Source organism: Mustela erminea, chromosome 9 (assembly GCF_009829155.1).
Source record: "Mustela erminea isolate mMusErm1 chromosome 9, mMusErm1.Pri, whole genome shotgun sequence".
NCBI lineage: Eukaryota > Metazoa > Chordata > Mammalia > Carnivora > Mustelidae > Mustela > Mustela erminea.
Window position 1 is genome coordinate 70739217 of NC_045622.1, and position 26116 is coordinate 70765332.

At 33.8% G+C, this 26116-nt stretch overlaps 1 protein-coding gene across 12 annotated transcripts in view; it reads right to left on the reverse strand.

The window, feature by feature from the left end:
* SOX6 (SRY-box transcription factor 6) overlaps positions 1-26116 on the reverse strand; it is a 607305-nt gene that overhangs the window by 485088 nt on the left and 96101 nt on the right. For 5 of the 12 annotated variants that reach the window (XM_032360348.1, XM_032360343.1, XM_032360347.1 and 2 more), the window contains exon 2: positions 10474-10545. The exons of the other annotated variants lie outside the window; for them this stretch is intronic. The gene's annotated coding sequence lies outside the window, so the exon portion shown is untranslated. The remainder of the gene's footprint in view (positions 1-10473; positions 10546-26116) is intronic. 12 annotated transcript variants of the gene reach the window in all.

Consider the following 26116-nt stretch of genomic DNA (forward strand, 5'->3'; position numbering starts at 1 on the left):
AGATTGTCAGTTTGGTCTAGTAAAGGTGATTATTGCTTCATACCACAGAAATCTTGTACTTGTTTCTTGTACTCTCCCGGGAGTTTATATAAGACAATTTAAGTTGATATCAGTATTTAAATACTAGTACATATCTGGGAGATGCACACTTTCGTTTAACCTAGCCACATCTCCACACCTTTAAAATGTATACTTTCGAGGCTATACATACCATTTCTGAAAGCCTAGAAACAATGACACATTTCGGCACTATGAGATTGGGCAAACCTTAAACTTAACTCTCAACATGTTTATATTGCTTCCCTTCCTGGGAAATAGAATGGAAAGACACCATAAGGCTATTTTAAAAAGACAGAACCAGAGATAGAAGAAAATGAAAATGGTCAATAGCATTATTCAAAAACCAATATTAAAACAAAAAAGCTTCTTGACAGTGATACTTATTAATAACAAGGAAAAATTCAAGCAGCAAAAATGAGGTAAACAAAAGGAGCTCACTGGTCCTGACCAAACCAAGCCCCAGTACCTGGCACCAGCCAGGTTAAGAGCTTCTTGGCTGAGCCTAGCTCCTCCCACAGGCTCTCTCTAAACAGAGTGCCACACCTCTCCTCCAGGAAAAAAACTCAGCAGGGTATACAACAGTCACTCTATTACTGAAAGTCAATTTAGCAGCACAAGGACAATCTCAGAAAAGGAAAAAGAAAAGTGCTTTCTTTGTGTAGGAAGAGCAGAAACCAAGAATCTAGAATCTGAAATTTATATTTCTGAAGAGAACTATTAACATAAAATGGTTACAATATTCTAATAGTATTGGGAAAAAAGACAGTACAGGCCTTTTTCATGGCATTTAGGCTCAGAGTAAAATGTAAGAATTCTCAGACTGCAACGTAAACAGATTTGAGATACTCTACAACAGCTGAATCTATGAAAATTTTACCAGATAAGTTCATAATCAAGAATATTATAGGGGTGCCTGGGTGGTTCAATTGGTTAAATGTCTGACTCTTGATCTCAGCTCGGGTCTTAATCTCAGGGTCATGTGTTCAAGCCCTGTATTGGGCTCCATGCCGGATGTTAAAAAAAAGAATATTCTAAATTAAGTGAACCCCTGGTGGTGTTCTAGAATGGAAAGAAATGTGTTTTGAAGTCAAATGGACTGTGTTTGAATCCCACCTCTGCCTTTTTCTTCCTTGCATTCCTTCCTTCTTCCTTCCTTTATCTTTATTTTTTGTTCAGTTGTTCATGCATTCAACAAACATCTACTGGGAAATTACTGCATCAGGCACTGTGATAGAAACTGTGTACACAGGCTTGAACAAAGTAATCATGGTCTCAGCCCCAACAGAACTTTCAGTCTAGTGAAGAAAATAGACATTAAACAAACAAATATATGATATTTATTAATCATTTTAAGGCTATGAAAGCAAAAAAGAAATCAGAACTTAGAGAAAATAGCTGGGAACTTGGAAGAGGGAGGAAACTATCTTTTAAAATCATTGGCAGGATTAAAAATAACAACATGAAAGTGCCTTGCACAATGCCCAAAACATACAGGTGCTCAACCAAGCAACAGCTGCTTTTTGTTAACTTCTCTCTGCCAAATATAGACCCCCTGGTTCCCTCCCACTCTTTCTCCTACCACAGACACTGGGAAGTGTTGGAGCACTGGTCTGGCTGGCACTGTTGTGGGAGAGTGGCAGCCTGTTCCCTCTTAAACACTTCAGACTGCTGCACCACTTCTTGTTCTATCAGTTTTCTATATAATCACAACCTTAACCAATCCACAACTTTGTTTCAGGCATATCTAGGTTTCATTTCTTGCTCTGTATCCTTAAGATCATTTATAAATTTTATCCCATTGGTTGCATGGACTATGTAACCCTCAGTCAAACTAATTATCAAGAAACAACCAACATAAAAAACTGAGATGAATTCATTCTATGTGGAAGACTTGCTAGAAAAACACAACTAAGGAATGCCTTTAAGATTGGAGTATATGACTGAGTAGAATATTTTATTGTAGAAAGTCTTTCTGAAAACTTAAAAATTATCCTTTCTGACCATGATTAATCCTCTATCTTGTTCTTTGAGAGCAAACATTCAACAAGCCTTAAAATTTGACAAATCCGAGTTCAGGTTTAGTAAGCTGCTAAATCAATAAAGATTCTCACTTCTTTCCCATTATCTTAACTTTATCACCTCACAACAGTAAAACTAATTCCAACAGTTCTTCAGTCTCTTTGTACAACATGAGCAAGAGTACTATCTTAGTTCATATGAGAAATGTAATAGGAATTCTTCAGTCCTTAATAAATTGTGACCCCGCATATAATTTAATGGACATGTGTTAGGTTCTGTCTTACAACTCTGCAAGCAGCATACAGGCTAACTGAAAACAAACTATCTCTGAATGAAAGAAAGAGGAGACAGAAGGGAAGGGAAGGAAGAAGGAAAAAAGGAAGGAAGGAGGGAGGGAAGGAAATAGGGAAGAAGGAAGGGAGGAAGGGAGCGAGGAAGAAAGGAAGGAAGGAAGGAAATATTCATTACATTAAAAGTCACTTTACAGAATTGATTCCAAAAAACTTTCTAATCTCCAATATTAGAAACATTATATAACATATTTGAAACCTAATTCACATGACTCTTTGCTCTAGAAGATACAAGGATGTTTCTTGATAATAGCTACAACGAGACATTTCTAAAGATCTCCCATACAAAATTTTAGGGTGTGATACATATATGATTATTTTCATATATATCTCTATATCAATCTTTCCCCAGACAAGCAAAATCATTGCCATTGGTTTTTCTACCAGAGGGGTACTCATTTCTCAAAATCTCTACAATTGTTCTTAAAACTCACTAAATTGAAATCACTAAAATTAGACAATTAGGGGGGGGAAATGATAGAACTCTTTTTAAGTTACTATTGTCATCCAAATAAGGATTTCCACATCTTAAATAACAATCCTCAAATCCATTTCGTGGATTCATAAAAATCTCCTATTTCAATAGTCTTGTTTCATTAATATCCCTCCCTTTTTTCTCTCTTCAACTACTGCAGTGAAACTGGAGGGACAGGTATTTCTTCCATCTAGTCAACCATATCTTCTCAAAAAGCATGAGGTGCTCAGTTTTCTTATATTCAGTTCTCTTATCGACACCCACATGTTTTATGCTTTACTTTGTCAGCCTTCCCAAGATATGACTTTTCAATTACTATCTGTTCTGTGACTGCAATTCCAGAGAAAAACTACGTGTAACTAGTCACAAAATCAACAGTGACTTCTGCAAATGGCCACTACCAGAAAGCCCAGAATGTTTTCATCCCTTATACCTGTCAACTATTCATTTAGTGTGTCCTTACTGCTATATCAAATATCAAATTATGCATGACCAATCTCACCTCAAGAGCAGCCCATTCTAGTTGGTGATGTTATATGTATGTAGTCATGGAAGAAAAATAATATTCATAGGAGGAATAGTATCTGTATATATTAACATATATATCTGTATTTCTTCTGCACTTTGTTAAATGAAACTTAGAACACAGTGGCAATATCTAAAATCAAGCCATGGGCTTATCAGCCTGCCATAGCTTTAAGAAAAAAAAAAAAAAAGAACCTATATTCCACCTAATGTAGGCAGCTATGGGATGCAGACTTAGATTTCATTAATGCTATTGCTTAATTATCTATTATGCCTGAGTGAAAAAGGGAAAAATTATAATTAACTGTCAAACATACCTTTTTGTTGTGCTTGTATGTTCCAAAGGTATTACAGCCCAAAGTTGACATAAAAATAGAAAATCTGTTTCTATTAATGAATTCATTCACTTAAGTTTATATGAAACTGTATGAGCTGAAAAGAAAAAGAGCTTACTCCAGGACAGTTTGTACCCAAAGAAAACTCTCTAGCAACATATCAAGTTTTAAGCCCTTAGGTTAGAGACCATCTTTTCTTCTCTTGTAATCACTGTGCCAACCCCTTAGTGCTAAGCAAATAATAATAATAAAAAGTGTTATACCAAGTGGACAAACTTTTTTGATTGGTTAAACATTAAGGATCGGTCTTTTTTGCCAGTCATCTATGGAAGGGGATGCTTTGGAAATATATCTTTTTACACTATATTTGGCTTTCATCTTTGAAAAACTCCAATAAGATATATGTAGATTTTATATATGCATACACACACACACACACACACACACACATATATATATATTAGAGAGAGAGCTGGGGGAAGGTGGGAGGGAGGAAAATAGAGAGAGGGAGAGAATGCAGAAAATATTTTTATCTTTACTAGTAATATTTAATTCACATTTTTATGTTTGGAGGTGACAAAAATTTAGTGAAATGATAAGCATTTATATCCATACTCCCAAGATGACATGAAATATGTACTTCAGATAAGACTATATGTCGAGAGTGATGTGTAGAGAAAAGTATACAACAAAATGAACTAGATTTTGTTGATTATTCAATCTTTATAAACTGTATAGCTACTAAACTATTTCTAAGTGCATGAGTAAATCAATTGCTTAACTATTAACTGAAGTGTAGACATTATATTATATATATATAGTTCTATATTACATATACATTATAATTATAGATCATTATATGATAAAATAATGACTAACTGTGCTTAACTACTACATGAGGACACTCCCTCATGTCCTTAATTTGAGACCACCACCCTGTTCAAATCATGGCTTTATTTCCCCTTCTCTAAATACATTTATATCCTTTAAATATTAATGAAAGTTATGTAAGAATATGGAAGACTATTAAGCCTATCTTCTTGGTTAAAAACAAGTTCAGAGAACAGCTTCTTGGGGAAATATTCAAATTTATTAGCTGCTCTTAGCAAACTGCCCTCAAGCCCCACATTGTTTCCAATCTCAAGTTAAGAAGAATTTCTCTCCAACGGGCACTGAATCACTTTAATGTTGACTCTTGTGCTGCTCTACTCCACCTTCAAATGTAGCCAGTAAATTCAGCTTTACTACAGTACTATAAAAATGTGAAAGAACCATAATAGCATCTAAAAAAGAGCTGTTGGCGCTATATTAGTTTAGAGAAAACCCTAAACTGAATACTAATGCAAAATTTAATGATCGTTTGCCTAGTTGCCAAAAGAGTTACAATAATTATTTTGCCATAATGTGTAAGTTATCTTGAAGGCATCTGAGAATATTACTATATGAGATTCAGATTAAGTCCCCAAAGTGTCATTGTCTTCATGTTTTGTTTTGTTTTTTTCCGGTAGAAATAAAACATCAACATACTACCTTCACTGTAAGGTTGTCCTCTGATTAGAGGATTGCCTTATGAGTCAAGAAACATTATAAAGAGATCACTTTGCATCTTTAGTAAGTCAGTTTCTTTGATTGATATCCAACATGGATCTACCTTACATCAAATTCCAGTTAACAGTGAATATCATGATTATAAGGTTCCGGTAAAACATTTAAACAGAATCAATAGTTTTCCTTCCCTTTTCTTTTATAACCACGACCGAAATTTTAGAGTTGAAAAGTAAACCAAGATCAAATTTAGACATGTTGTTTGAAATTAGCAAAGATGAAACACTTCACTACCAGACAAAAGCCCTGATTTTAAGAGTAGATTTTTGCCTTCCCTGAAATGCCTAGCTCAGGCAGTGTATTTTTATGCCTGCAGATATTGGCATGTTTCACATTTGAGATTATGACACACCAACTTATTTTGAAATTTCTTTAAATCTTCTACTGCGCATGTTTCAAGTGCTTCATGACTATCACTGATAATTGAGCAATTAACTTGGAATTACCAAATGTGCTGTGATGGCACAATATGGAGTAAGCAACATGAAAGAATAAAGAACAGAGGAACTTAGCACAGTGACTAAAAGTAATAAAGGGTAAAATAGGCCATCATCCTAATAATAATACTGAGTAAGTTTTAATGGTCCCAGGTCTCAGTGGTTTAATGGTGCCAGTAAAATGGTTTAATGAAACAAGTCCAGAGTATTAAAAACTTTTTAGAGCAGTTTGTTCTGGTTCTACTAAAAGGAAGCTTCTTTCTAACTGGTCTTGTGTAATATTCAGGGATTGGTCCAAAAAATAAGTGTGGGAGTTTCATTAGACAACAAGCACAAAACAATTAGGTTAAAAATCCTGACAGGCAAATTCTTAAGAAATACAAGCTTGCAAAAAATACATGTAAGATCTTCCTTTTTGTAAGAGAGACAAACACAAAAAATGCTAGGGCTAAAGATGACCTCAAGAAGTCTTTGAGCTATTGTGAACATATCTGCAAATCAAAAATTAAGATACATGGTTTCACATCAAGAGGGAAGGGTGAAATCTAACTATATTAGGAAAAATAGAATGCCTCTTTACTGTTCATCCCATCAAGGTCTCTAATACCGGGCTTTTCTGGCTAAAACCATAGCACAACTTGAAGAGTAGCTTTTTAGTGCTTAAATATAACCAGTGAAGCAAATTCCATAAACCTAAATCCTACCTTATTTCGGCAGCAGGCCATCTTAAAGGTTTTCAAGAAAACTAACAATTTAGAAAGAGATTCAAACTATAGCAAATAAAGGACACTATTAAAAATGGTTTTTTCCTCAAAATTCCATCAATATTGCTCCAAAACACTACGAGGAGATTAAAATAGGCCAGGCTGTCCTTTCAGGTATAAATAAATTAGAAATAGAAAGTGAAGAGAGCAGAAAGAACAAGTATCTAAGGGCACTAGTATATAAAATTTAAAAGCTTAAAATGTAATGGATATACACATTCAGATTAGTGAACTGCTTTCAATTAAAGTAGATTTCTAGCCACAGTTCACAAATGTACAGTAGCTGTGTGTATTAATGTAGATACTTCAAATGTCAGTATATCTCTAATTAACATGAGCACACAACTGTAAAACTGAGAAGGCACAATTTTAAATTCCTTACATTCCCAGCATTAATGCTTTCATGGGGCAGCTCCCGTTGTCATGGAAAATGGCATTCAAGCCCTATTTGTGGATTTTCACAGCTCATCTTTTTTATTTACCTGCGCTATGTCAAGATTAGCCTGGAATAATATTTTTTAAAGATAATGCACTTAGACCTACTTGTCCTGAAAATTACAGGCATTCTCACTGAGGGAGCTTTGGTCTGGGTTATGCGCAGTTTGAAACAGATTTCTTTCCATTTTAAAATACCACAAGAGATGAATTTGTGATTTTTTTGTTTGTTTCCTGAAAATCTACACAATTCAAAAAATTTCAGCTGAAGCATGACGTGTGGCAGTTTTAGAACGGGGGATAGGAAAATGTCAGGGAGGACCAAATGATCCAGGAACATGAGGACAAGAATTGGTAGAAGGCACTCTACCATCTCCTCCCTGACTTACTCTACCTCCACTTTTCAAAAATATTTATACAGCCACCAAATGGAGACTGAGATAGTGATCAAAAACAACAACAACAACAACAAAAAAGAGAGCTAAAATTCTCTGTGACAGGACAGCTTGGTTTTATGGAAAGAACACTGAATTTATACCATGAAACCCTATATTTGAGTCCTACTACTCTGCAAAAGAATAACTCTGATTCACCTAACAGTTTTCACAAAACTCAGCCAATTTAGTGTCTGTAAAAGCAACTGTTATATCAAATTAAGATTATGGCCTCAAGCATGGGGTTAAGCAATAATCACCTCTTGTGCCAGAGAATAAAATATTTCTGTATCTTTTCAGGGAAAAGTTTGCCATTCAAGACAATGAACAGAGACAGAATTTTAGAAAAGTAAATTCATTATCAAATTATTTAAAAGGCCTGGATAACCTGAAAAAGGAGGGTATTTAATGATCTGCCTCGGTTTTGTTTTGTTTTGTTTTTAACCAATAATTTATTGCCAAGGTAAAATTGAATGGTTGGAATTATATAATTATTTTAAAATTAGAGATAAAAAATTAAATGTGAGATATTAACATGCAAAACAAGGTCTTCCTAAACAATGCCTACTTTTGAAAAAGACAGGGTAGTTTTTTTTCTTTAAAGAGGAAAAAAAAAAATAGAATAAGATGCTTTCAGCTTCTGAGAAGATAATGATTTTCCTTCACAGTGTTTTCCTCTCCTGACACAGGTAGTTGATGTGAGTAGGTAAGATTCTAGTCAGTTCTCACACACCCTTGGTGTGGCCCATTCATTATGGATGTGCAAAACAATATCCTACCTTCCTTATCTCACAGACTGGCTTTTGCACACCTTACTAAGAAACCTTCCCATGGTCATGAGGTATAACTTTCTGCTTTAGATCATGTAGCAAATAAGCAGTTCCAGGATGGAAATTAAAGTTCCTAAAAGAAGCCATTGTCACTGATCCCATTTGCTTGTTCTTAGGCAGACTAAATAAATATTTCCATTGCTTTAATTACCTCAGCATTCTGTGTAAGTGGTGGATGGTCTCTGCAATAACTGAAAGGAATAGGAACTCAAGCATTCTGGATGCCATGTTAATTTTATCTGACTTATCTTAGTCATAGTATCCTGCTACAGTCCTTTAATAAGAAGGTTCCACAGTTAGAAAATGGCCCTAACAAAGCTTGAGACCACTGAATTTAGGAGCAACAAAGTCCATGCCCTAACCTAACATGGAAATTCTCAAGACTGAAAAACAATTACTTTGGGCCTAAATGATTAGATGACTTCTGCTTATATAAGCAGACAAAACTGACTAAAGGATTTTTTTTTTAAGTTGAACTCCAGAAGTAACCATATGAAAACTATAGCCACAGTATCCTTTCTTCTAATTTTAGTCTCTCTGTTAGATCGCTAGAAAAATCTCAGCTAATTGGACCACATCCATTCAGAGCTAGCCTGTGTATGTCTGGCAGAGAGGGAACACAGAGGAAGACTAAAGAAATCAGAAAAGAGAGCCTTTGGGTAATGAGAAATGTAAACTATATTTTAATATTTTAATAAAAGTCATCTTGGTTGAACTATCAATAATTATCTTGTATTTGTCACTTTTAAAATGTAGTCATCCTAAAAACTTACTAAAGGAAATGACTGAATGATAGGAAAGAAGAGAGAAAGGAGGTAAAAGAAAGGACAAAGCAACTAGATAAGATTTGAACAACTCAAAATTGTTTCCTTTCACTCAGATTTCTAACAGGATAAGCTCAACTCCTTGGAATTATCCTTTTCCATGAGAGCCCTTCAAGGATACTTTACATTTCTATCACCATCTTCTTTGCATCCTAGTCCTCACTATGAGACCTCGCACAAATTAAAAGCTTATATTTAATCCAAAGGAGCTATGCAGTTAAATATTTTGTGTTTTACATAAGAATTAAGTCTTCAAATAACAAAGTATGAATTGATAGTTCCATAAAAATAATGTACTCAAAAAAATAAAAAAATAATGTACTCATTCATAAAGCATTAAATATATACGAAATGTATTAAACAATTTTAAACTTTCAGATCTATTTTTAAGTTGATTCAAAATGCTTGTTCCAATCAATGCTACTACTATAAGAAAGATAAAGCTGGTTTTAAATAAATATTCACTGTGCTCTGCTTAAATATCGAATAGCTTAAACTCGAATTTATAATGTTGGGTTTTTTAAAATACTTTTCCTGGAAGTCTATCTTCTTAAACTCCTTTGTAGGAGTACACTAACAGAGGACAAGTTTCTTCTTTGTTGCTATGAAATTACATGAGCTCCTTAGATTCCAACAATATACACACATAAATATATTTTAAACTCGAGTTACTTAAATATGTTCTTATATATGCAGACTTTTTTAATACCCACTTCATACTCTAAACTACTTCTATATAATAAATATATATCAATTTAAAGTACTGTAATTGATCAAGTTCATTCCATTTTTTTTTCTTGAAATTACTTCTTTTCTGAGAAAAAGCTATCTTTGTTCTTCCAAATATCATTTGAAACTTAATAGTGTTTTGGGGATGGTGAAGAAAGCAGGAATACCCCTATTTGGATACACATTATACATTCAATAATCTCCTCATGTGCTGACAGCTCTTTGAATTCTGTATCATCTCACGTCTTTTCTATGTGCACAGTCACAGTACTTTTCAAGTCCAGACAACCAGAAGACTGTAAGAAGTTACCAGGGTAAATTATTCATGTGTATATAGACTAGCCCCTTTAAGGTAATTCATTCCTATAATTGAGCCCCATCTTCAAAAAGTAAGATATTTTTTCTTCCAGCTTATTGTAACAGGTGCCGTTGTGTTATTTCACTGAAAATCACAATAAACTGGGATTTTTTTTTCACCAGCTGGTACTATTTTCTATAGTCCTCTTAAGAAAACACTTGCAAAAACCTAGTAACACTTAAAGTAACAGAAAAAATAATAAAAATTCTCACGCAAAAGAATTGAGTTCTTATTTATAAACCATAACTGTTTCATTATGCAATGAGAAAAGTAATAAATAAACCAATACTTACAAATATGGATAAAAAATCAGCCCCAGCACCCAGAAATCACTGGTAAATTGCCTTTGAATTCATGAAAGTGACCTGAAAGTTTAGACAGAAAATGAAATTTAAAAATATAAGTAAATTGCACTTATATGTTCTATTAAAGGAGTATATACATTCTGTCTACAAATTACACTAGTCTTAATTCGGGCAGTTGTCCCCATCTACTCTAACAACTTTTTCCAAGATAATAATACCAAAAGAGACACTATTCCATTGTCCTACCTCTAGGAATACCATACCTCTGTCCACTATGGCTTTAAAAAAAAAAAAAGTCAATCATAAAGTAGGTGTCTAAAGTATCAATAAGTAAAAACAAAAGGGAGAAAAAAATTTTTGAGGGAATAGAGGCTTACAAGTTACATTTGAAAAACATGTTTAACTTATGTCTGCAAGTTAAAATGAATGCACTTCACAGAAAATACCTTGGATGTGCCCAACAGGAATATCTTATTGGTAGAATAAAAATGAAAAGATGCACTTTTTGTTCTGTTGAAGGTACGGAACACATTTAGATACTTAGTCTATATGCAATGCATTCTCTATAAAGCACAAGTCAATCCAAAATTCTTTTGCTTGCACACACTTTAGTTCTGGCTGAAGAGGTAACAGATGCAACTCAAACACACAGAGCTAGCCTTGTAAAAAGTTTTAACTAGCACAATGAGTCACTTTATGCCTCTAAATATCTATGGTTTCCTCTCTCCAGAACCCCCATGCATTAGAAGGTAGTTTGGTAGTTTATTTTTATTGTTTGGTCTAAATACAGCACATTTTTAGTTCCATGAAAACAAAGAAACTTTGTTGCAAAGGCCATATTCTTTCCAAAATGTGAGAATGGCTATGAGTAGTGTTCAACTTAAAATAATAATGGAGCTTGAGTTCCTAATTTAGGTCAGAAACTTTCCTAAACTTAGAGATTAGTTTTACTCAATTCATATTTTTTAAATATAGCTAGTAAACATCTAGGTTAGTTAACTAACCTGTATAGTTAGCTAACTGGATTTAAGCAAAATACATTCTGGAAAAAAATGAATCTTAATCAACATCATTTCTAGGAAACACTATTTCCAATGTTATATTTATAGTGCAAATGGCTATAATGAACTAGGCATCTGAAGTTGAGATATGAAATAAATATCTAACTTAGCCTTTCTCCAGCTTCTATAATATGCTTTCGCCTACTTAGCCCAGATAATTTATTCTATTTTCCATTCAGAAATGATAGATAATAAAGTCCTGGGCATTTAGACAGTTTTATGTATTGATGGTTAATACACCTATCAGGTTTCTTCACTAGACTTCCTTCTCTTTGTAAATGGTTCCTCAGACCTTCTTCACTCCAGTTTCACCAGTTTCCAATAATTCTATGATGCCTGCTTCCATGGATACAAGTACAGAAGGGTCTGGCCAGGGAAGGTAGCTCTGAATTTATTTTTGGCATAGCACCATTTCCTTTCTCACAGCTTTCTGATGTTTTCAGATCCAGGAGAACAATTTTATCTGGAACACCACATAACATTATGTGGACACACTCTGTGTACTACTGAAATCCAGCAAAGAATACTTGTTTGATATAAGGTATTCTTACATTTTATCCTGCCCTGAGTTGTAAATTATAATATGAAGTTATCCACAAAATAAATCTATAGCAAAATACTGCTTATCCAAAAGCACAAACCCTGGGAGAATCCAATACTTACATATTATAAAAATAATCACACCTTGTCTTTCTGGCAACTATTCCTTTAAAGGCATGAATTGGAATTAAGCAAAATAGACAATATAGCCCATTCTTTCATTTGCATTTAAATGATGGGGGATAAAATAAAATGCATCCAAAAAATATTGTTGCTGACATATATCTCAATTTTTCAGTCATTGGACTCTTTAGAAATTAAAATCTCTAACTCTGGAAATATTTTAAATTGGAACAAATCAGATTCTAGACATTCAAGGCAAATAATATTCTAATATACATCAATATGAAGTCAATAAATCTCATTTGTCATATCAATGTAGTCTTACTACATATGTTAAAAGCAACTCTGAATCTCATTATCAACTGCTTTATTCTATTGGTGCACTTCGGAGCAAACAATGTAAAAAGCATAAGCTTCTAAAATCACACAGTTCATTGCTATAAAAAAGAAAACCTTAATGCATATTTCCTCCTGCAGACAATTTAGAAATAAATAGGTAACATTTTATGATGGGAAAAGAGTTAAGAATTAACTCACAAGAATCAATACACAATTTGAAGTAAGTTACTTCTTTAAGAACGAGAATAGCTTAGGTCATTTCCAAAATAAAAGTGACTGCTTTGTCTTGAGGGCAGCCCAAACCTAACAAGATAGAGAAGGAACTACCAGAGCAAATGTGTTCTAGAAAATCACAATCTGTTGAGGAAAACGAATCCTCAGAACACCCAAACACCATGGATTGTCCCATTATTCTTTGTGTTCATTCTTTCATTTTGCAAATGATGACCATGGATGAGACTGTATCAGACAATATGAACATGAACATTTTTTAATAAGGAAAATCATTATGTTGTAAACCTAAAACTAATATAATGTTATATGTAAATTATATCCGATAGATAGATAAACTTTTTTTTTTTTTTTTAAGGTCATGGTCTTTCTCCTCAAGGATTCTTAAAGCTATCAATAATTCAACCACAGACTACTGTATCTGACCATGGTGGTGACACGGTTCATATTCTCTCTCAAATTTTTGTACATCCTTCATTTATTAAATAAGAAGTGCATTGTTATAAGCACTTCAATATATTAAAAAGAATACAAAGAAGAAATGTACAAATGAAGAAATGTAAATGTCCAATAACACAAAAATGTGTATAACCCACTAATAATCAAAGAAATATAAATAAAATATTTTCACCTAATATACTGGCAAAATATTTTACAAACTGGACAAAAACTAGTATTAGTGAGGGTTTGGGGGAAAAAACACTTTCTTTTTTTAAATTTTTTTTGAGATTTTATTCATTTATTTGTCAGAGAGAGACAGCACAAGCTGTCTGTCTCTTTATTTTTAAAATTTTCACTCCATTTCTTCAATTTTCTTTCTTTACAAAGCTAGGCACATTTTTGTTAGTAGTTTTAAAGCTCTGGAAATGTTTTATTATATATTTTTCACAAAATTAGAAAATTTTAAAAAATAATTACTTGGAACCACAAATAATTAAAAGAAATATAGTAACAGGCTCATAAAATAGCAGCAGGCAGAAGGAGAAGCAGGCTTCTCTCTGAGCAGGGAGTGGGAGTGGGACTCGATCCCAGGACCCTGGGATCAAGACCCGAGCCAAAGGGAGATGCTTAACCAACTGAAGCACCCACGCATCCCCTCCCCCCCAAAAAAAATTCATATACCATTGAGGATATTATAAACTGAGTACAACTTTTCTGAATGTTAATTTGAGAGTAAGTGTTAAAACTTTTAATGTCAATATGCTTTGAATTTGCAATGCTACTTCCAAAAATTATCCTAAGGAACCAACTAATCACAAAAATATTAAAAGATATACATAGGAGAAGGGAGTTGGGGGAAATTGGACGGGGAGACGAACCATGAGAGACTGTGGTCTTTGAGGAACTAACTGAGGGTTTTGGAGGGGGGGTTGTGCGAGGTTGGGTGAGCCTGCTGGTGGGTATTAAGGAGGGCATGTATTTCATGGAGCACTGGATGTTGTGCATAAACAATGAATCTTGAATAACACTGAAAAAAAATTTAATATTAAAAAATGTATATATATATATCATATACATGTGATATATATATAAAGGATATATATATAAAAGATCTGGATATATATAATATGTGTGTTCATTATAACATTTTTATAACAGCCAAAAATTGGAAATAACCCACTAAATGAATAAGTAAATTATGATACATACATATAACACTACTCTATAATCATTAAATATTCTGATAAAAATACATATTTATTGATATAAAAAGATCACCAAAATGTCTTATTGAATTTTAAAAATACATGTATAATAACCCATCAAATTATAGAAAATCAAATATGTGTACATGCACACACACGTGCACATACAAGTTTCACAAAGTAACATTCAGTTTTAGCAAAAATGTTAATATTGAGTGAGAGATAAGCTTATTCTTACTGTCTTATTCTTATAAGTTGGTTTTATTTAGCTTTATTTATACTTAACATGTCTAATTTGTCCACAAACAATAAAGCTATTTCTAAAATTCAGTGTATTATCTATTCAAAAGTAGTCACCCAAATCCAGACTAACTTGCTATTATTCAGCAGCCAAAGCCAAACACTAATACTAGGTACAAAAAGAAAAACCTCTGAATTACAAGGCAACTTCAAACAAGTCCTTTGACATCAAGTCAAGAAACCATAAACATTTTTACAAAAGCATGTCTCACTCTACCAAAAATAGGTAATAGATCAAAAGTAAACAGCAAATAAAAACACTGCCACCTCCCTGTATAATTATACTTTAAAAGCTTTCAAACTAGATTTTTTAAATCTTGCTTAAAGCCGTCTCTAAGCCACACCCATTTCTTTTTTTATCTCCATCCTTTTAAAATTATTATTATTATTATTATTTGATTTAGCAAAAAGTTTCAAGCATCAAATGGATGGTTGTATTAAACGACCTTCCAACTCTGAGAGTCAATGATTCTGAGGTGTTTTTTTTTTTTTGAAGTACAGAAGTGCTTCCAAAAACACGTGTAACAAAATTTGTTCACCTTTACTTTAAATTAAAACTATTGCATGTTTAAAACTCACGTCAAAGATTAAAATTTTTTAAATATATGGAATCATTGACTTAATAATGTCATACATAATGAGATATTGAATTAAAACAACTCCCTTTAAAGCATTTATTTTCTCAACAGACTTGAAAAGATATCAATGCCTGGTGTTTTATACAACAAAATAAAAATTAGTGAGGCATGTCTGGCGGCTCAGTCAGTTAAGCATATGCGTTCAGCGCAGGTCATAGTCTCGGGGTCCTGGGATACAGTCCCAGGTTGGGCTCCCTGCTCAGTAGGAAATCTGCTTCTCCTTCTCCTTCTGCCCATAGACCCCTGCTCGAGCATGCACAGTCCCTATCTCTCTCATTAAATACATACATACATACATACATACATACATACATACAAGGAAATAAATATTAGGGAGGCAATTAAAAAATATCCATATATATTTGCCAATATGAATGTTTTCCTGGAGATTTTAGTTTTCATTACAACTGCTATTCTCCCCTAAACTGCCTCAATTTTTAAAAATTTAAAACCTTCTTTACTACTATTATCACTTTAGCTGTTTATAGATAGCATTTGTAGGCTAAAGCTAATTTTCTTGAACTCCATATTTCTTCCTTCCTTTTTTTCTTAATACTTATACTAAATTATGTAGAATTTGAATTAACTATAAAAGTGAAATGTAAAAGTCATCTTTCAAAGGAACTGATACCAAGCTAATGCCCAATTTTTTCAATGCAAATGCTAATCAAGAACATCACAATAGTGAATGGAAAATGAGGGTTTAGTTACTGACATTTATAACTAAGGCAAAAATAAAAGTATTTCTGAGGTTTCAAGGAGGACAATTTAAAATGCTACCTAGTTCAACAGTCTGCTTTCCTGGAACAAGAACTTATTTCCTCAAAGAAACAGGAATTTCCCCTTTTCTTAAAGATCTCCAAGGATAGTTATTATTAAAGGCTACTTCTAGTAGCCTATTCATGTATTCTATGTCACTCAACCTACATCTTCAGTATTGAGAGCCACAATTTAGAAGGGACATTGACAAGCATTCCAAGGAGAATGGCTAAGAAATCTCACAGGAACCATGTTACATTAGAATGGTTGCATGTTCTAAAAATTGTTAATTGGAATGAACTTCAGAGACCGTCTATTCCAGTGGTTCTCAAACAGTGGTTCTCAAACTCTTTTGGTCTAAGACTCTTTTACATTTCTAAAAATTATTGAAAATCCTGAAGGTCTCTGGTCACATTTATCTATATTTATTATATTAGAAACTAAATCTGAGGGGGAAATTAGTTAAAATAAAATAATTTTAAAATAATATAAATTATTAAATAACAATCATTTGATGATGAGCTTATTTCATAAGTAACACAAATAACATACTTTTAAAATATAAGCATATTTGCCAAAGCAAAAAAAATTGGAAGACTGGCATTGTTTTGTATTTCTGCAAATCTCTTAAAATGCCTGGTTTAATAAAGACAGCTGGATTCTCATAGGTACTATTGCATTCAGTCCATTGCGATATGATGGTCTGGTGGAAGTATGCGGAAAATATCTATCTTCACATAGATAAAAGTTGGAAAGAGGAAGAGTGTTTCAATCACCTTTCCAGATAATTGTAGCTCTTCTTTTTTTACATCAGATTTGACAAGTAATAGTTTCTCAGAAGTGAATTGCAATACGAAATTTGAAAAATGAATTTTTTGTATTCTGTTACTTCTATAACCCACTGATCTTTATTAAATGCATCTTTTACCCCTGCATGATTTTGTAGCATCATGCATTAGTTCATTTGGAAAATATCAGTTTAATGAGTTGTGCAGATTTTCAAAACATTGACATATTTCATTATTCAACTTTTTTAAAAATCACATTTGTTAACATCATCAACAATCTTATCGGAAAAGATTTTAACTATTGGGAAGTCATCAAGTTCGTGATGATGGATACAAGTTTTCCAAACTATTAATTTTCTCTTGAAAGCTCAAACTTTACTATTGACAGCAATGCCAGTTCCTTTTCTTAAAAAGGCCAATGGGTTCACTTTGCTTATTTTTGAGACTATGTGTGCCAAGCAGCTATCTGAATAACCACATGTGTGTTTTGGCCATTCTTTCAAGTAAAAAATGAAGTTCAAATAAAAATGAGGTTCAGCTTGTAACTCAATCACACATGTGACCTTCCTCAAGAAATGTATACTTTCCATTTCATCACAAAGTATTAGAAACTATACTCAAGGATCAAGAATTAACAAAATGGATCATTTTTCCTGCTCACCTACAACATTTTTTTATTATGTTCAGTAGTTTTTGATGTAGTCAATGATTCATTAGTTATATATAACGTCCAGTGCACATCACGACACGTGCCCTCCTTAATACCCAGCACTCTGCTACCTCCTACTCCTACCCTCTCCCTTCTGAAGCCCTCAGTTTGTTTCCCAGGGTCCACAGTCTCTCATGGTTTGTTTCTCTCTTGGGGATTTCTCCCCTTCCAGATTTTCCTCCCTTTCCCTATGGTCCCCCATGCTTTTACTTGTGTTCCACATATGAGTGAAATCACATGATAATTGTCTTTCTCTGCTTGGCTTATTTCTCTTTTTTTTTTTAAGATTTTATTTATTTATTTGACAGAGAGAAATCACAAGTAGATGGAGAAGCAGGCAGAGAGAGAGAGAGGGAAGCAGGCTCCCTGCTGAGCAGAGAGCCCGATGCGGGACTCGATCCCAGGACCCTGAGATCATGACCCGAGCCGAAGGCAGTGGCTTAACCCACTGAGCCACCCAGGCGCCCCTCTGCTTGGCTTATTTCACTTAGCATAATCCCCTCCAGTTCCATCCATGCTGGGGTATTCATCCTTTCTGATGGCTGAATAATATTCCATTGTATCTAGTTTAATATTTTCAAGCCAACAAAGAGGTGTAGCTAGCACAGCACATGTAATATGGTAAATGCTGATTATAAGTTAGTATATCTGTCTTCTTTCCAAAAGAAAAAACAATACTAGTGGGAGAGAATTAAAATGTGATAGATTTTAGCTCAGTCCAGACAAATCTTTAGAAGCAATGGTGTTAGGAAACTGGACAGCAACATACAGAAGAATGAAACTGGACTACTTTCTTATACCATTCACAAAAATAAATTCAAAATGGATGAAAGACCTAAATCCGAGACAGGAAACCATCCAAATTCTAGTGGAGAACACAGGGAGCAACTTCTTTGGCATCTGTCATAGCTTCTTACTAGCCATGTCTCTGGAGGCAAGGGACAAAAGCAAAAATGAACTACTGGGATTTCATCACAAAAAGCTTCTGCATAGTGAAGGAAACCATCGAAACTGAAAGGCAATCTTCAAAATGAGAGAAGATATTTGCAAATGGGTTATCTGATAAAGAGTTAGTATCCAAAAATCTATAAAGAACTTATCAAACTCAACATCCAAAAAACAAATAATCCAGTTAAAAAATGGACAGAAGAGGGGCGCCTGGGTGGCTCAGTGGGTTAAAGCCTCCACCCTCAGGTCAGGTCATGATCCCAGGGTCCTGGGATTGAGCCCCGCCTCCGGCTCTCTGCTCAGCAGGGAGCCTGCTTCCCCCTCTCTCTGCCTGTCTCTCTGCCTGCTTGTGATCTCTCTCTCTCTGTGTCAAATAAATAAATAAATAAATAAATAATGGGCAGAAGACATGAATGGACATCTTTCCAAAGAAAACATCAGACGGCCAACAGACACATGAAAAGATGCTCAGTGTCACTAATCGACAAGGAAATACAAATCAAAACAACGAGACACCACCAAACACCTGTTAGAATGGCTAAAATTAGCAACACAGGAAACAAGAGATTTTGGTGAGGATGCAGAGAAAGGGGAATTCTTTTATAGTCTTGGTGGGAATGCAAACTGGTACAGCCACTCTGGAAAATGGAAGTTCCTTGAAAAGTTAAAAATAGAACTACCCTATGACCCAACAATTACATTACTAGGTATTTACCCAAAGGATACAAAAATACTGATTTAATGGGACACAAGCACCTTGGTGTTTATAACAGCATTATCAACAATAGTCAAATTATGGAAAGATCCCAAATATTTATCAACTGATGAATGGATAAAGAAGAGGTGATATTACATATATATATAATTACATATATATATAATATCAACTGATGAGTGGATAAAAAAGAGGTGAGATATATATATATATAATATAATGTAACATAATATATAATATATTCCTATATATAGGAATATTACTTAGCCACTGAAAAGAATGAAATCTTGCCATTTGTAATGACATGGTTGGAGCCAGAGTACAGTATGCTAAGTGAAATAAGTCAGTCATAGACAAATCCCATATGATTTCACTCAAATGTGGACTTTAAGAGATGAAACAGATGAACACAGGAGGAAAAAAGAGAGGCAAACAGTAATACACTCTTAACTAGAACAAAGTAAGGGTTGCTGAAGGAGGATGGGTTAAATAGATGATGGGTATTAAGGAGGGTGCTTGTGATGAGCACTGGGTGTTACATGATGAATCACTAAATTCTACTCCTGAAACAAATATTATACTATATGTTAACTAGAATTTAAATTTAAAATTAAACAAAAAAAATGTAAAAGAAAAGCAATGGAATAAGTTCCCTCCCAAAATAGAGATCTGTTGCTGGAGTTGTCCAAGTGAAAGCTGGGTGACCCTTTGCCAGGGATACTGGAGAAAGAATTCCTACAATGAGACTTAGCTGATTATAATCACCTAGAAAGCTTTTAGAAAGTTTGAATTTCTGGGCCCTGCTACAGACTTACTAAATGAGAATCTCCTTGACTAGGCCTAGAGTTTCCACTTTTTAAAAGCTCCACAGGTGATTGTTAAAGCCAGCCTACCTGTAGATGGTATTCAAGAACTACTGTGCCAGTTCTCCTCTAAAAGTTCCTACCACTCGAAGATTTTACAATTTTATATTTCATCCACATCCACTGGAAGTATATGCTTACACTTTAATGTAACATTTCTTAGGCCGTCTTTAACGCATTGTAGATGGTCAGAGCAAGGTATTTCTGGGTCAGAAAAAGAGAAATTAATGTTGCGTTTTCTAGGCCCACTAGTTCACCTCTACCAACATGTGCAGCATAATAGAAAATGAGAGGTAAAATTGCCTAAGTTTGACATGTTTTCACAACTGCCAACACTTACTGATCTCCTGAAATAACAGTTCAAGAAGATCTATCTGTGAACAAGGATAGTCAGTATAAAATTGTGTCTACATGAAAAATGAATGAGATTATTTGGAAGAAGAGAACATGTCTTATCCTTTACAAAAGCAGCTTACTGCTGTGAACCAAGACAAAAATATAGACCACGAACTTCTAAAACCTATTTATAGAATCACCGATAACTTAATCCCCAAAACTCTTGAATTTTGAGGCCTTGATTATAAAAAAATTCATAAACACAACATAAGGCAGCAGGGTCACTTGATCAGAATCAAACAGAAAATTAGCAGTGGGCTAAAAAGACATTCAGAAGATATTTTAGAATTTTCACTCAATAAACTTATTCTCTCTCATGTCTTCTTTCACATCCAATGCTTTTCTTAGCAAAATATCCTTCTTGGAAATAACACATATTATTGTGTCTTTTAATATATCTTTTTTTTCTTGTGGCCTACCTAGTTTCAGACATACATAGTATTAGTTTAATAACAGAAATCAGGGAAAGACTTGTGTGAGTAGGACTGGAGAAAAAAGTGATTATCAAACAATAATCCTCAGACTCCTTATATCAGAACCACCTGGGATGCTTATTAAAATTAATTTTTAAAAAAGACTGTTGGGTCCCACCTTAAGCTATTGGTTCTGCAATTCTGAGAGTATGGCCTAGGAATCTATTATAAGCATAGCCCCCAGGTAATTCCTATGCACATTAAAATTTAGTAACTGCTGGACTAAAGAGCAATTGTGTTAAATGTGGGTAAGCTTACAAAAACTTTTGTGCATAAGCAAAAATCTAGTAACTCTATAAAATGTTTTATCTTATGGAAAAGATTCTCAATGATTTTGGAATTCCTGTTTTTAAAAAATAAAAATTTGGGGGGCACCTGAGTGGGTCAGTCAGTAGGTTAGTCGACTGCCTTCAGCTCAGGTCATGATCCCAGGGTCATGGGATAGAGTCCCACATCAGGCTCATTGCTCAGCAAAAAAGTCTGTTTCTCTCCCTCCCCCTGGTCATGTTCTGTCACTTACTCTCTCTTCCAAATAAATAAAGAAAATCTTTTTTAAAAATAAAGTAAAATATTTTCTTAAATGTAAGGAGGAATAGATGCTACATACTGAAATTTAACTTAAAAATTAAGTCTTAGTTATTGCAGGAAGTTGTATTTTTTTTTCTTAATTTGAGAATGATACAAGCAATTCTCCAGCAATTCAATTAACACTTCTGAGAGCGCACAGGATGCATAACATGAATTGGAACCTCTAGGGATAAAGAACAATAAAGCCCAATTCCAGATCTCCAGCAACTGACAATTTGGATTCATTGTAAGATAAATATTATAGTTAGAATAGTCTCAACATTTGCAGTGCATTATCATACCCAGAAAAAGGAAAGGATTCCATCCCCACTGAGTTTTCTCTCCAGAGTCCTGCTCACAAAATAAAGTGTCAGAACATTTTAAAAGCAATCATTTAACAAAAGCTTCTAAAAAGTACTAATTTAAAGCCCATACATTTTTTTAAAAAATCAGCCCACTATTTTCTGTGCAGTAAACTAATAGACAAAGGAGGAAGGACTGTTCTTTGCAATTTCTAGGTAGTTAAATCAAGATAAATTTAAAGACATCTAAAGATAGGATCCATTTTGATACTCATTAAAAAACTCTTCTTGTTACCACTCTCAGTACCACTCCCTCTTAACCACAAATAATGACTTCAGTAATAGAGCTCTATAATTTAATGTATCATAATTTAAGGCAAAATAATACCAAGTTACTTAGATGAGTTGACACCGCCTGTTGTGCAAATATGTACTTAGGATAAGATTATAAAAATATCGACTGCATTATCAACTGGATTCAGACCGGAACAATTTATGTGAATTCAGAGTCAATATGGTCTTAACTTGCTACATATCATGTATACAGCATTTTGTATTTTTTTAAGCATTGTTCAGTTCATTATAGAAATTGAAATGGGGAGAGATGCTAAAAGAAGCAGAAAATAAAGATCTGGTGACCACGGCTAATTAAGAATACTGATTCTAGTACTAATTCATAGTTATTCATCATTTACTGTTCCCTCTGCACCATACACTATGTTAAGTACCAAAAAAACAAAAATGAATAGAGTTGGTAACTTCAAGAAGTTCGAAGTCTAGTAAAGGAGACAAATAATTTTGTGTGAGATTTGTTAGGTGAAGAAAATGGATTATAAAGCTATACAATCTCCTTTTCTGAAATAAAGAATACACACAGGAGGGGGGCCTGGCTGGCTCAGTTGGTGAAGCATGTGACTCTTGATCTCAGGGTTGTGAGTACAAGCCCCACACTGGGTACAAACATTACTTAAAAATAACATCTTTTTTTTTTTAATCCTTTAAAAATATATAAATAAATAAATAATATGCATACGAAATGGAGATACTACTATCTAGCTTCCAAAGTTTTAGCCAAGATTAGGGATATGAACATGTTCAATAGAAAGGTCTTCTATAAATGTATTCCTATTTTTGCTTTTTCCTTGAACTATGCCCAAGTCACAACTTACACCAATGACATGGTAGCTAATATAACCACCCGCATTTTAAAGAAGGATGTCTCAGGAATAAATGACCCGAGAGCTGTGCCCTTGGCAATCCTAACCCACCATTAAACTCAATAACTAAACATTGCATACCCATGGAGAGCTCAGTCACACATTATAGCTTAGTCCTTCCCAGATCTTACTAAGTCTTTTGCTCAAAACCACAGAAACAAATGGAGAGAATCATGTAGAAAGACCCTTATCCTTTTGCTGCCTATTTTCCCTAACAATTTGAACATTTCACTATAAAACCCATACAAGATCCCACCTGGCATCTATCAGATATTATTACCTCTTTCCCTAAATGAAAAAAAAAAAAATTAGAGAGACCAGAATGAGACGCACCCAAGTTTACAGACAAGGAAATGGACATATAACTGACTTAGGACCATATGACAAATTGACAACAGAGCTTTCATTTTCAGTCAGAGTTTCCAATCACTAGACTTATGTTCATTCTATGAGAAACATAAATGTCTCCTGTTACTTCCATCTGTAGAAAGGGATAGTTAAGATCCTACTTAACTCATCTGATAAAAAGCACTTTACAAAATGGAAATGGGGTAAATCACTGGATTTTTAAATACATTTCTCTGATGCCAGCACTTTCCCATCTCCCCCCATTCCAATTAATTATCAATTTCTGTATCTTCTTGTCCTGGGATTTTCCTAATTTCCCTTTCTTTTTCTGAGATCCATGATGAGACTGCTAGAACTGTGTGTGTGTGTGTGTGTGTGTGTGTGTGTGTGTGTGTGTGTGTCTGTGTACATAGGGAAAATACCCTGCTACACACTACATAATTCTAATTTTCTTACATTAGTGTTCTCACGCTAGCACTGGGACAAAAACCACTGCCTTTTTTAATGTGCAGAGATGAAATAAATTCACAGAACTCTCCAAGACTCAAACTCCAGCCCTAAATTTTATTCCCATCAACCTTGTTTCTGCAGGATCCACAATAAAAAAAGACGACCAGGCATTATGAAGCAAACTCTATAGGCCAACCATTGTTCGATTGATATTTATTTTCCCATTAAATCCTCATAATTACTTTCTGATGGGATTACTATCCTCATTTTATAAATGAAAAAACTGAAACTCAGTGGGATTAGATATTCACAAAGGTAGTAATCTGGCAGGATTTGCACTCAAATTCACAATCTCTGGTTTCAAAACTAGTGCACTGTCCTTTTTACTTTAAACAGCATTCCTTTACATTTCAGAACCTAGGCCTTTGAAAACCTATTGGTCCTGATGCTAAAAGGGCTTCTTTTTTTTTTTTTTAATTTTTTATTTTTTATAAACATATATTTTTATCCCCAGGGGTACAGGTCTGTGAATCACCAGGTTTACACACTTCACCAGCACTCACCAAAGCACATACCCTCCCCAATGTCCATAACCCCACCCCCCCTCTCCCAACCCCCCTCCCCCCAGCAACCCTCAGTTTGTTTTGTGAGATTAAGAGTCTGTATTAACAAAAGACTATTAACAAAGTTAAAATAAAAACCGCAAATTGAAACAAGTATACTTTTGGTATGGTATAACAAAAGGGAGTCTCCAAAGCTCCTAAATCAATAAAAAAATAGTAAGATAGGCCACAAAAATAAGTGGAATATTTACAAATGAGAAAATGGAAACAGCAAATAAGCTAAAAAATATATTCAACATCACAATTTTTAAATGCTATGTAATATAATTAATATCTCATTACAAAATAACATTTTAGCAAAAACTTAAAATATTGTTAATATTCAATGTTTTTAAGCATGAGGAATTGGGCACTCCCATTCACTGATCAAAATATAATATAGCATCAGCTTTCCGCAGGGCAATTTGACAATTCTGCATTTGCTATATCATTTGTAGAAAAAAACTTAAAATAACTGGATAAAAATGTAAGTAAAAAAAAGTTTTAAAATGCCCTTTCTAATATACCCAAATATTTAATGTACATGTCTTTTGATACAAAAATTATATTTCTATTTATCCTAAATAAATTACTGGACAAGTGGGTCAAAGGCATATGTAAAAAAATGTTCACTGAAGTAAGTCAGAAACAACCAAATGTTAATCAATATTAGAATAGGTAGTGTACAACCACAAAATAGAGTATAATGTAGTCATTCAGTTGTGGCATATATCCATATTTATCAACAAGGAAGACATCTACAGCCTATTGGAAGGGTGTGGAGAGGGAAGGCTTAGGAAGCATATGTATTTTTTCCATTACTATAAAAGCATATAAATTATTGTATGGGTATGTTTACATACAAACACACAAGTACATGCTGCAAAATGTAATTTATGAGTGTTGAGATCTCTATATATATATACATATATATGTATAAATACAAAAACAAAGGATATGCAGCAAAAGGTTATTATGATTATAAATTAAACTTTCTTTTTTTCTCTACTTCTCTTTTGCCTGAATTTTTTTATATTCATTGGTGACATTTATCCCTTGTATAATCAGAAAAAAATGCTTTTTATTTAAAAAAATTTAAAGGGGTAGTTCTATTTTTAACTTTTTGAGGAACCTCCATACTGTCTTCCAGAGTGGCTGCACCAATTTGCCTTCCCACCAACAGCATGGGGGGAGGTGCCCTTTCTCCACACCCTTATCAACACCTGTTGTTTCTCGTGTTCTTGACTTTAGCAACTGCACTAGTAGTTATTTACCAAAAAGATACAAAAATACAAATTCAAATGGATAATTCACCTCAGTGTTTACAACAGCATTATCTACAATAGCCAAATTATGGGAACAGCCCAAGTGTCCATCAACTGACGAATGAATAAAAAAAAATGTGGTATATATACAACGGAATATTACAGCCATAAAAAAAGAATGAAATCTGGACGTTTGCAACAACATGGATGGAGGTAGAGAGTATTAGGTTAAGCAAAATAAGTCAGTCAGAGAAAGACAAATATCACAGAATTTCACTCATATGTGGAATATAAGAAATAAAACAAATCAGCACAGGGAAGAAAAAAGAAGAGAGGCAAATCAAGAACAGA